Source organism: Hemitrygon akajei, chromosome 4 (assembly GCF_048418815.1).
Source record: "Hemitrygon akajei chromosome 4, sHemAka1.3, whole genome shotgun sequence".
Lineage (NCBI taxonomy): Eukaryota > Metazoa > Chordata > Chondrichthyes > Myliobatiformes > Dasyatidae > Hemitrygon > Hemitrygon akajei.
The window spans coordinates 67,644,425-67,658,251 of NC_133127.1; the positions used below are offsets into that span (position 1 = coordinate 67,644,425).

General features: G+C 39.3%; 1 protein-coding gene across 8 annotated transcripts in view; it reads left to right on the forward strand.

Annotated features, from left to right (window-relative positions):
* gab1 (GRB2-associated binding protein 1) overlaps positions 1-13,827 on the forward strand; it is a 204,082-nt gene that overhangs the window by 31,078 nt on the left and 159,177 nt on the right. The window lies entirely within an intron of this gene.

Here is a 13,827-nt window from a genome sequence, read left to right on the forward strand (position 1 = left end):
TGTTGTAATTGCAGGAGGAGACATCCAGCACTTTTCATTTATTTTTTTTTTGTGTGTGGGAATTGAGTTAATTGCATCTCTTGCATGGGTAACTTAACACTGGCACAACAGCCCTGAAGTTGATTCTGAAACTTTACTTGAATATAGTTGTGTGTTAGAAAGCTGCTGAATATTGTGCTTTGTAAAGATGTTGTTATAATATCACAATCATTTGTGCTCTTGGTCCAGTTTGCATGTCTGAATGCCAATGATAAATGGTATTTGCACAGTTGGTGTCCTCGACCTCAGCTTAGTGTAGTTCATACATCAGAGATTGCATTTGATGTAGCAAATACATGAACATAGTACAATACGTTTAAGGGTCCTTGGGGCTGCTGTATCAGTGCTAACCATGGTCCCAGATTAAAGTAAGCCCATCTGCCCACAAGAGGCCCATATCCTTCTACTCCCTTATTCACATGTCTGCCTTGCTGGCTTTTTCAATGTTCCTGTTGTATCTGCTTCTTCCATCTCCTCCACCGATCAGGCTCCCCCCACACCCTGTATAATGGCAGGGGTGGGGGGGAGATGACATGAGGGTAGAGGAGCAAACTTGCCTCTCAGGTATCCTTTAAACTTGCCCCCTTGCACCTTAAACCTGTGCCCTCTAGTATTTAATCTTGTCATTCTGGGGGTGGGGATTGGAGCTCTACTTTCTCTAACTATACCTCATAATCTTATGTACTTCTATCAGATTGCCCCTCAGCTTCCAGTGCTCCAGAGAGAGTGAAAAAAATGTCAGTGGGGGGGGGAATTTGAAACTTGAAGCACAGATGGCTGTTCGGCCCTTCATTTTAATATAAAGAAGGTCGAGAAGTTCTGTCATAAAGGGTATTTTTCTTGTGGGAATGTTAACAGTTTTTTTTGTTTTGGTTTCCTTTTTATAATTTTTGTCTGCATGTGGATAGTGCTTATTATTTATTTGTCCCTTAAAATTATGCATGGGTCTTGTCCTGGATCGATTGCATTCCTTTTGGGTGTTCTGACAGTGGTGTTGTGTTTAGTGCTTCAAGATTTTGACCTGTTAATAATGAAATAAGTGATATGAAATGAGCATTTGTAGCATTCTCATGATCATGTTCCTTTTGTATATTTCTAAATGAAGGTAGCAGGAAGAGTTCCAGAATAAGTTTTAGCAGAGGTCGTATCCATCAAAAAGCAGGCGCCAACTTGTTCCCATGTCTTGGAAGGATTATTACAGAGTTGGTCTATTGAAAAACAGTGTCTTTCCCTCATGCCCTTCAAGCAGGTTTTGACCAATGCCGGTTGAAAGGAGCAAAGGATTGACACTGCCAAACGATGTGCCACAAACCACTTACTGCACATTTGAGATTTGACAATAAAAATTAATTATCATCTCTGTCACTGGGGCTGAGGGCACTGGTCACTGTCTCAGGTTTGCAGTGTAGATTGCTGTTAATTCATGTAATCTACTAAATTGTTTGATTTTTGAATTGAGTACATTTGGAGTAATTTATTTGATCAATTCTGAAACCTTCCAGAGGCTGACGTGTAGGCAGACATGAGGGAGAGAGAGACTGGTGCTTTTTTGTCCTTGCACACATGCTTTCAGAGATATGAAGTTTGGGGGAATGTAAACTCTCAAGGTGGAGCAGATTGAATCTTCCATGCTAAGCAAACAAATGAGTCTGAGTATGTTAAGACTTTATTCATCAGTTATGATCAACAGGAAAAAAAATTGACACATGCTGACTTTGTGACTTAAGATGAGCATTTGAATTTTGTATGCTATTCTACTCTTGTCAGTTGTAACTGACATATTGGCTTTCCTGTTTAAGTTCATTTTCATAACATTTAAAGTAGTTCTGAGTATCCCTGAGCAAGTAGACCACACAAGAAATTATTAGCCATCTTTTTTTTTAAACCTTAGTTGATGGTTGACCTTGAATTTCCCATAAACATAACAACTACCTCGCACTTCGTTCAGATTTAATAAAGAATGGGACTTTGCTCTATTATGTATTGCAATGTACTGCTGCTGCAAAACAACAAATTTCACGACATACACCAGCGATATTAAACCTGATTCTGAATCTGTTCTATTTTTAATGAGGAAAATATATTGACACTTTCGAATGCAATCCGAAAATCTTGATTTTCTTCAAGAGCCACTAAACAAACTTATCTGATTTTTGCCACTTCTCATCATAACAGCCAATTAGAATAAATTATGCCAATTATTTCTCATGTTCGACACAAGAATAATTCTGTAATGAAATGAGGGTTTTTCATTTTTTCCCACACTGTAACGTGATCACCATGGTTTTGTTATTTTTTTAAAGAAAGTTCAGCTGTAACCTGATTAAAGTGCTAACATAAAGGTATGCGGGTAAACTCACCAAATCAAAGCTAATGAAGGGCAGAAGCCGTGGAACGCAGGAAGTCCCAAGTTTAAATCCCAGTCTCTAGCGTGTCAGCAGATCCTGGTTACGTCCCGAGATCCTACAGTTTTCCTTTGCTCTGCTGGGTAAGGTAGAGAGATGAGATGAGTGTTTATCCCATATAATTACTATTTGGAGATGTATGGTGAGAATTTAGAGGCTTATTAACTTGTAATGCCTTTTTGTTGATGTAGCCACATGGATTCAAGGTGACCGGTATCAGTGGAACTGTTTGGCAAGGAATTCTGGGTGGGAAAACAATTGGTGAAGATCAAAACGGCTTATTGTTGTTGTTGGTGGGCTAATAAAGAGATTAGTTTGAGTGTTCTTACTTAGAGCTTCAAGCTGCTTATATGCAGTTTGTAAGATAAGTTATGAAAATCCATTGGTCCATTTCAGACTGTAATGCACAAAGACATGGGGGTCCTGTTTCTTCTTTTCGTTTTTACTTGGTGGGGCTGCCAAAGTTCTAATACAATGGGTGAACTTTTACTTAATTCCCTGACTGACAATGGTGTTGGTTGGAGGCAGAGAGAGCGAGGAAAATGCTGCAGACCACCCACTCTTCAAGATGTAACTAGAGTCAGGGGCTAGAAGTGTGACATAGAAACTGTTGTAATCTAGTTGAACTTCTTGAACCCATACTTTCTGACTTTGATTGGAGCAAGAAATGTCATGCAACAGAGACCAACCCTTCCAGTAAATACTCAGCATGAAATCTGAATTGCTTATACAGCTGTTCGTGGGATGTCTCCAGAGATGCCCAAACCAAGTGAACTATATACATAATTACTTGGTAAATATTTTCTCTTACCAAGGCTGTGACAATCTGAAATGGAGATGTACAAGATGGAAATAAGTTCTTCAGCCTACTTATTCAGTGCTAGCTACCAAATATCCATCTACATTAATCCCATTTACCAGCATTTGGCTTGTAATCTTTTATGATTTAGTAATTCAAATTTAATTCTCAAATGTGTGTTCCAGAAGCCAACCACTTCAATGGAAACATTCTTTCTCAGATCCCATCTGAACCTCTATCTTAAACCTGTACTCTGGTTTAAATCATTTCCCCTACTGTGAAAAGTTTCTCTCCGTCTTCCGACATATACTCATGATAATTTTGGATACATTGGTTATATGTTTCTCAATCTCCTCTCTCCAAAGAAAATAAACTTCTTGTGAATCTTCTCTAGTGTAATCACATGCTTTCCATAGTGTGGCTCTTAGAACAGTGCAGTTCTCCAGCTGTGGCCACATAAACACACAGTATTGTACCATAACCTCCCTGCTCCTGTATTCCATGTCTCTTCTAATGAAGCCGAGCATCCCATATCTCACCTTTACCACCCTATCTCCAGCGGTACCACCTTTTGAGATCCCTCTGTTCTTCAGTACTCTTGGGGCTAAATATTTTAGCATTTTGCCACTTGATTAAACCCCCACAATGTGAAGAAAAGTACAACTTTTACCATCTGATGACAGCAGTGTTCACTTTTTTTTTGGGGGGGACGCATAATTAGGCAAGAATAATGGATGTTTCCTATTGCTTTGTTCCAACAATGTACCTCAGCTCCATGATTTCCCGTGTTTTGCTGAGTGCCATTTCCTCTTGCTGATTTCCACACCACCTTATGTGGTCTAACTTGACCTCACAGAACAAACTTTAGCTGTTCTTCACCCGAAGCATCTGCTTTCTGTGTGCAGATCACTCTCCACTGCCTTTCTCCCGTCTCCCTTCACCTGATCAGGCTGGATTGTGATCCTCACCCATGGTGTCTGCCTGCATCAACACGATTTGAACAACATTGACATATTTTGGGGAAAAATTGACTATAGTCTTAACAGATTTAACAATGTCTTAAGTTTTAAATTTATTGTAAAGTGAAGGAAAATAAACCACTTGAAGGTGCTGTACTAAGTTTTTTTACTGGAGGCCAGCAGCTTTGTTCTAGTGAACAAGGCTACAGTAATCTAGCCTGTTGGAGTGGAGTATTGATGGCTTTCAGCTGAGCATCTCTGTCGTCAGCCTCTGAGTATACTTTGGGGACTGGTGATGAAGCGGGAGGTTTGGTGTGCCAGTATCTGCCCTCTTTTGCTCTCTCAAATTTCAATGACACTACATAAAGAGGTGAGAAAATCCTGGGGGGAGGGGTGGGGGGGTTGGGAGGGGACAGTTAGCAAAGTACCTGGAGCTCTGGAGCTTTTCTGTGGAATTGAGAACCAGAATTATATGTGACCCAGCTCAGTCTAACCTCCCAATGGCTGTACTGTTTCAGAACAAATTTGAATGCACAATTTGAAGCTGACAGGTTGGTGACTGATATTCATGTCCATTGTTTATCCATGCTGATTGGAAAGCGAATTGACTCTTTCCTTTCTGATTTAAGAATTTCTTTTTATCTTCCCTACTCATCTCCTGGATTGTCTGCATCAATGTACTCAAAATTGGCTTTTACTTCTTGAAGACTCCAGGGTAAAATGTGGTAACTGAGGCATTGATTATTATTGTTGAAGTAAGTGCTGTATGTCAAAGGGTACTCTGTGACAGATGCCAGTTCTGGGCAGTTTTACTACTCCCTAATCTGTTGCATTATTAGCACGTGGAGTAAACGGAGGCTGATTGCATTAATCATTTTTTTTCATTACCTGGTGGTGCTCTATCAAAAAAAGATTTATAGTGTGAATGGGGAGGTTGAAGTGCTCTCATTCAAGTTATTTCTGCTTTTAGTAATGATCTTAAGATGTAAAATGGCTTGGTGGAGTTGCTGCTTCTCGGGGATGAAATTATTGGTGAGACTCCTGATCCGCTCGAGAGGAGAGCTGTGCGCATCTCTAATGAATCACAAAGCAGCAATTTACATTTATATAATGTCTCATAAAAGCATTTAGCAGCAATAAAATCAGAATTAAACTGGGAATTGAAAGAGTTCTGGTGGGGGGGGGGAAAGAATCTAAATGCTTGGATAAGATTTATGTAGAGTTTAATATCAAGAGTTCCTTGATGGGTAAAGATAGAGCTTGATGGTCTGGTGATGGTGTGAATCAAGATGCTGAATGAATTTAAACACCAGAATAAGAATTTCTGTGTGCTGGATATTGAGGTGACTATTATCAAGGATAGGATTGGCTGCAAAGAGCAGTATTTTAACATGATTGAAGCACAGGTTGAGTAATCCTTATCCAGAATCTTCGGGGTGGAGGTATTTTGGATTTCAGATTTGTTTGGATTTTGGAATATATAATAGATTGGGATTGCCATAATTTCTGACGCTGAATTTATATCAGCAGTCTGTGTTACACTTGTTCATAGCACGTATGTACTTGACGGTACGATTATTACATACCATTATTAGAATGAAAATAGAATGTGTGCGGGGTACAAAAGCATCACAGCATCGGGATAATACCTGAATCAGCTGTTGAACAACAACAAACAACGGCAGGATCTCAGTCTCCATTTACTCCGTGTCTTGATTAAAAGGTTACAGTAACTGTATTTAAAATTTTTAAAGGTTTTATCCAAGGTACAAAAACAATCAGCACTGTAGACTTGTTCTGATGTTAGATTTTCATCAGCAGGGATCTTTCCAAACTAGTCAATGAATTTCTCTGCTGCTTCGTGATCAGCAGATGCTTTATCTGTAAATTTTTGTAAATCTTAAAAAATTTAATGCCGTGCTTTTTCTTGTATTTCTGTAAAGGTCCCGCTGAATATTTGCAATTACCTTCAATTTTCAGTTCGTCATAATAGATCTTGTTTCATGATCAGTATACCACTAAATGTCAGACGCTGATGAATTACCGTAGATTCCGGATTTTAAGCCGCTACTTTTTTCCCACATTTTGAACAGCTTTGAACTTTGCGGCCAATAATCCGAAGCGGCTAATGCATGATTTTTTTCATGCCGCCTCGTAAACATTTTGCCTCATAACAGTAGACCAATAAAATTGATGAGTAGTTCACAGAGGTCCAATGAAATTGTACGATAAATCAAGCGCACTTTCACAATTAAATTATTGTAAATCAGTCATTTGTACTCACCCTCATCAACATGGAAAACACTCGAAGCATTGTGCTGCCTACTTAGTTTAAACTATATTTGTTTTCTGTACTACATCGCGGGATGCTATGACGTCACACCCGGTTTCGCGGTGTCTTGTGGGAAAATGCCGGTTTGCGATGAAACGGGACGGAGGGAGGGAGCGCATTACGCGAGCGGCTTTGGATCTGAGCGAAAACGCTGCTTTTAAGTTAAAGGTGATCAATAACTTTTCCTGGTAGGCTGCAATATATATATTTTTTTACCAGTCGTTAGGAGATATTGGAATGTTGTTCAGTAAAGAAGTATACGCAACGTATATTTAAAAGTAGCCGTGTACGGGCACGGTTCGAAAAAAAGCATTTGCAATATGTATTTGTTTTTGTTACCATATGGATTTAATTAAAAGTTTAAAAAATCCTCACGTGTAATATCTTTCTGTGTAAATATCTCATATTACAACGTGGGACACCTGCGGCCGAAAATCCGGTGCGGCCGAAAATCCGGTGCGGCCTAAAATCCGATGCGGCCTTTACAATTAAAAAATTGATTTTATTTCTAAAATTAGAGCCAGCGGCTTTTAATCAGGTGCGCTCTGTAGTCCGGAATCTACGGTAATTCTTTCAATACACGATCGAGGTACCCATTTTTTGCTTTATGCAGTGCTTTTCTATTTTCCATTGACCTGCTCATTGCACATGTGCGGTCTATAATGAACAGAGACCTGTGCATCGCCTGGGAGCATTTCCAATGCCTTGTGGAATTTGTGACCTCATGTCAGCACTCAGAGAAAAGGGTTCTGTTTTCGGATGGTTTTGAATTTCGGATAAGGGGTGCTCAACCTGTAGTAGTATCTGCGATGGTAATGGTTTTGATGTAGGCTTCAACATCCAGACTGAGGTAGTCTCAAGTAGATACTACCATGTAAAATTAATTGGTTTTTGTGCTGGTCGGTAATGAAAAATTCACAGAATTGGAATCACTTGGTTGCTGTGGAGATTGAGGTTGTGACTGGCTGACTGAAGGCTGATGTATACTTTTAAAAAAAAAAAAAAAAAAATTTTTTTTATTAGTTTTTCAAAACATTTTACAAATTAAAAACCCCAAATCCCAATGAGGAGCATTAATACAGTGCAAAATTAAGCATACAATAACAATATGCCACAAAGGAAGAAAAAAAGCACCTAAATTAAAGACAAGTAAGCTTAGTGTCCTCCCCAAGCCCCACAACACAAGAAAAAAAACAACTCCAGACCGACCACAACACAATATGAAGAGTATAAGTCAGGACAGTCAAACTCCCAGACTGTGAATACACCTAGCAACAGAGGATAATAATGCCTACTACCAGAAAAAAAAGGGAGCTGAAAGCAAGGGACCAAAAAGAAGAAAAAAAAGAAAAAAAAAACCCTAGTCAAGTGGAAGGTTATGAAAGTACTCTATAAAAGGTCCCCAGACCTTATGGAACTTTAGATCCAAATTAAGAACTGAATAATGAATTTTTTCGAGGTCCAAGCAGGCCATAATGTCGTTAAGCCATTGCGCATGAGTGGGCGGGGCAACATCTCTCCATCTAAGGAGGATCAAGCGTCTAGCCAGGAGAGAGGCAAAGGATAGTATTCAGCATTTGGTCGGACCCAGACATAAATCTGTCTCGCCCCAAAAACCGAACAGAGCAATTAAGGGGTTTGGTTCTAGGTGCTGATTCAGAATACCCGATAATGTAGTGAAGACATCTTTCCAGAATTTCTCCAAGCTAGGACAGAGCCAGTACATATGGATGAGAGAGGCCACGCCCCTCTTGCATTTATCACAGAGCGGACTAATGCCAGGGTAGAATCGAGATAGTTTAGATTTAGACATATGGGCTCTATGAACAATCTTAAACTGTAAAAGGCAATGGCGAGCACAAAGAGAGGTTGAGTTAACCGATTTGAGAACTGAGTCCCAGCTCTCCTCGGATAAGGAGATATTTAAATCCTGCTCCCAGGCCATTTTAATTTTATCCACAGGGGCCCGTCGTAAGGCTGCTAGTTTATCTCGGATAATTGAAATTAAACCTTTACCTAGTGGATTAATGGAAAGAAATAGGTCCATAGCATTTTTCGCAGGCATTTCAGGAAAGTTAGGAATTAAAGGAGCAATAAAGTGTCGGATTTGGAGATATCTGAAAAAATGAGCGTTACGCAGGTTGAACTTAACGGAGAGCTGCTGAAAAGAAGCGAAGCGATTATCAATGAAAAGATCTTCAAAATGTCTAATGCCCTTCCAATACCAAACATGGAATGCTGAATCGTACGTAGTAGGTAAAAAAAGGTGATTATGTGCGACAGGGCTAGAAACGGAAAACCCCTGGAAACCATAGCATTTCCTGAACTGAGCCCATATACGCAAAGTGTGTCTAACAAGAGGATTAGCTATTGATCTGGGCAGACTACTAGGGAGTGCAGAGCCAAGGAGTGCAGAGATAGATAATTCTTTAGTGGAGCTCAACTCCATTGCCACCCAGTTAGGGCACTCGGGTTGACTGTGGAAGAAAGACCAGAAGGTAGCACATTGTATATTAGCTGCCCAATAATATAAGCGAAAGTTAGGTAAAGCCATGCCACCCTCTTTTTTAGATTTTTGGAGGTGGATTTTATTAATTCTAGAGCGCTTATTCTGCCACAGATATGACAAAATAGTAGAGTCTAAGGAATCAAAAAAAGATTTAGGAATAAAAATTGGGATAGATTGAAATGTATAAAAATTTGGAGAACATACATTTTAACAACATTAATACGACCTACCAAAGACATAGATAGAGGTGACCATTGTACCAGACTCTGTTTTATAGCATATGAAAGATTGACAAAGTTTTCACGAAAGAGATCTTTAAACTTCCTTGTGACTGTAATTCCAAGATAAGTAAATTGATTATGGACTATTTTAAAAGGGAGATCACGAAATATTAGTTCTTGTGCTTCTTTATTAATTGGGAAAAGTTCACTCTTATGTAAAGTAAGTTTATAGCCAGAGATCTGGCTAAACTGGTCAAGAAGTGAAAACATTAGAGGTAAGGATGTAGACGGATTTGAGAGAAAGAGTAATAAGTCATCAGCATAGAGAGAAACTTTATGCTCAACACCCCCTCTCCAAATCCCGGTCAATTCAGGACAGTTTCGAAATGCTATCGCCAGAGGTTCTATAGCCAAATCAAAGAGAAAGGGACTTAAGGGGCATCCCTTAAGTTGCCACGTTTGAGATTAAATACTTGGGATTTCTGAAAATTAGTTAAAACAAGCAGTAGGACACAGGTACAGCAATTGGATCCAAGAGATGAAACTTTGGCCGAGGTCAAATTTTTCTAAGACTGCAAAAAGGTAGTTCCACTCTATACGATCAAATGCTTTCTCCGCAGCGAGGGAAATAACACATTCAGGAGTCCCAGTTGGAGCTGAGTATAAGATATTAAATAGACGCCGAATGTTAAAAAAAGGGAGACGGTTTTTAATAAAGCCTGTTTGGTCATCAGAGATAATGGAGGGAATAACGGTTTCTAATCTATAAGCCAAAACTTTAGCTAAGATCTTTACATCAACATTGAGCAGAGAGATCGGCCTATACGAGGAACACTCTGTTGGGTCTTTGCCCTTTTTTAAAAGAAGAATAATAGATGCCTCATTGAAAGAGGGTGGCAATTTGCCGTAATTAAACGAGTCAGATAATACTGAAAGTAACTGAGGAGAAAGAAGTGAAGAGAATGATTTATAAAATTCTACAGGGAACCCATCAGGTCCAGGAGATTTCCTTGAGGACAGTGCAGAAATTGCAAAAGATATTTCTTCTGATGATATAGGCGCATTGAGTTTGGCTTTGAAATCAGGTGAAAGTGAGGGGATATTTAGATTCTGTAAAAATTGATCAACAGAAATATTGTCATTCAGAGATTCAGAGGAATAAAGCCGAGAATAAAATTTTTTAAATGCGTCATTAATTTCTAAATGATCCGATGTAAAGTCTCCGTTCTCCTTCCGGATCTTTGTAATATGTTGTTTGGCTCAGCTGATTGGCTAGGAATTTACCAGACTTATCCCCATGAATGTAAAAGCGACTCTTGCTTTTGAGAAATTGGCGTTCGACAGGTTGAGTGGACAGAAGGTTAAATTTAGTTTGGAGTTCAACACGCTTCTTGTATAATTCAGGGTTCTTAGTTTGGGCATATATTTGATCCAAATCTTTAATCTGGTTAATGAGGTCTGATCGATCTGCACGGGATCTTCTGTTGAGATTTGCTGTGTAAGAGATTATTTGACCCCTCAGATATGCTTTCATGGCATCCCAGACAATCTGGGATGGCACTTCAGGTGATGTATTAGTGTTAAAATAAAGGGTTATCTGATCCTTAATAAATTTTACAAAATCATCATCCGATATTAAAGTTGAATCAAACCGCCAGTGTTTATTCCTTTGAGGGAGACCAGGAAAGTTCAGAGAGAGGGTAATTGGGGAATGGTCAGAAATCAGTATACTCTGATAGTCACAAGAGTGGGCAAATGGGATAAGTTGGTTATCGAGTAAGAAATAGTCAATTCTAGTGAAGGTATGGTGAACATGTGAGAAAAAAGAATAATCTCTCTCCGTAGGATGGAGGAAACGCCATATATCAGAGATACCAAAATTAGAGAGAAACGATTGGATAGCTAAGGCAGATTTAGTAGGTGATCTGGTAACAGAGGACGATCGATCCAGTTTAGGATCCAACCAACAGTTGAAGTCGCCACCCAGTATAAGAGAGTATGAGTTTAAGTCTGGTAGTGAGGGGAAAAAACCGTTCAAAAAAGTTAACCATCAAAGTTGGGGGCATACAGGTTTGCTAGTGCAACTTTAGTGTTATATAGTTTACCAGAAACAATAATAAAACGGCCATTTGTATCATATATTTTATTATGGAGTTCAAAAGGAATATTTGAGTTAATAAGAATGGAGACTCCCCTAGCTTTAGCGGCAAAGGATGAATGAAAATGCTGACCCGCCCACTTTGACAGAAGCCGGGAGTTATCAAAACAACGAATATGAGTTTCTTGAAGGAAAGCAATGTCAGCTTTGAGTTGTTTGATATGTGAGAATACCTTCCTCCTTTTAACAGGGTGATTCAATCCCTTTACATTCCAGCTCACGAATTTAAGTGCACTAGCCATATCAATTACCTAATGCATAAAAGGCAGCAGGCATATAAAAAGTCAAGCAGTACAATAGCAGTCTGGGAGCAGAGATGTAAACATAGATTCGTAAAATCAAAACATATACATGTCCTGAGCAATAAAGAGAAACAATAAATACAGTGATGTTGAAACTGGAAAACCCACCCCTTCCACACAACCCAAAACTAGACGGCTACCAAAACAAGTAGCTAGCTCTACCAAAAAAATTAACCCAAATACAACTTCCAAATCTGTGTCATTAACAACAGTTCTGTATAAATACTATAGCAAATAGTAACTAGTTTATGCACTAGAAAACATAACTACAGATTAGAACACCTTCTGCAGAAATATAAAACTTAATACAGAGAAAATCGGAAGAAGACCAAAACTAACCTACCCGCGAAAAATTATAGAAGAATAAAGTAAGAGAAAGGGGAAAAAAAAGGTTTAAAAAAAAAAGAGAGGAAGGGGAAAATTATAAATTCAAGACGAGTATTTATCAACCATTTACAGAGAGGAGAGAAAAAAATTCAGAGATTAGAAAAAAGGGGTGAAGAAAAGAAAAGAAATAAAATAAATAAATATTAAAAAAAGGAAAAATAAATCAGCAATTAAACTGTGAACCAACAAACAGGGAGGCCTTCACTAAAGACTTCGAACCTCCAAAACAAGTTAGAGTCAGTTGTAGAACTCTGTAGATAAAGTTATACAAGAATAAAAATAGATTACACACACACCAAATCCCGGGAGGGATTGTCAACAGCCCTTAGAGTTTCAATGAATAATGTCTGAGTGATTCAAGTAAAGTCTGAGTCCAGAAAAAGTAATTTTACTATGAGGAGTACTTATCCACCATTTTAGGAGGTCCGATCAGATTCCGAAGATGACTGGATAGCAGGAAGACTTGCCACAAATGCTTCAGCTTCCTTCACTGATTTGAACCACTTGTATTTCCTGGTATTATGCTTGATTCGTAGATTGGCAGGATTGCGAAGAGAGGGTTTAAAACCACCATCAAAAAGCACTTTCATTGAGCCTTTAAACTCAGCGCGCATCTTTAAGGTCTGGGGTGCAAAATCTTCCACAAAGCGAATGGTTGTATCCTGGAAAGGAAAAGAACCCCTGCAACGTGCCTCTACAATCAGACTGTGTTTTACCTGGTATTGATGGAAGCACAAGATTACTGGTCGCAGACAGGAGCCCAGAATTCCGGGGGGAACGTAAACTCTGTGTGCCCGTTCGAGCTCGGGCGGGTTCGGAAGCAAATCTTTCCCGAATATCTCACAGAGAAACTTGGCGAAAAACTTCACGGTTGGTCCATGTTTGGTTACCTCTGGCAATCCAAGAATTCTAAGATTGCAGCGTCTGCTGCGATTTTCGAGATCCACCATTTTGGAAAGGAGTTTGTTACATTTTCCCTCTAAGCTGGAACAGAGAGTCTCCAAGTATCGAACACGACTTTCTAAATCTTCAGAAGTCGAATCGATGCGAGATAGGTGTTCGGCATGCTTGTCCACTTTATCGTTGATCCGATCCAGTTTGTCTTCCAACTGTTTGAAAGCGGTTTTAAATTCCTTTAAAATTTTGTCTCGGAGCTTTCCGAGCGCAGCCAGGGTCTCATCTGAGGGAGCCGTAGCTTCCTTTCTCCCAGATTTAGAACTCTTGCTAGACATTGTAAGTTAGATATGTTCACAGGCAAGTAAGAGATACCGAAAAAATTCCTAACTAAGGTTTAAAAAATGAAGACATTTAGTGCAAAGATAGCGACAGTAATGGAACAAAAGTTTGGAGCAGCTAAACAATCGCCATCTTACCGGAAGTCCCGATTTATACTTCTGCATCAAATGAACACCGTAGGTACGGCATAGCTGCGTAACCTACACTGTACCCTACACCCTACCCTGACGCGCAGCTCTCCAAAAATGTAACTGTGCGTCACGGCGATGCAGAACGCAACAACTGTGATTGGTCCACTTGGTAGCATCACATTTCCTCCTGTCTATAGGCATACTGTGTGTACACTGATAAGAAATAAATGGTTGGAGATGATGAACCAAATCGTCAAATCTACCAGCTGACATCCGAAAATATTTGAAATGCATTTCCTCGTCCATGTCTCTGTGGTTGGAGAAGCACAGAAAATTCACCCTCCTTCTG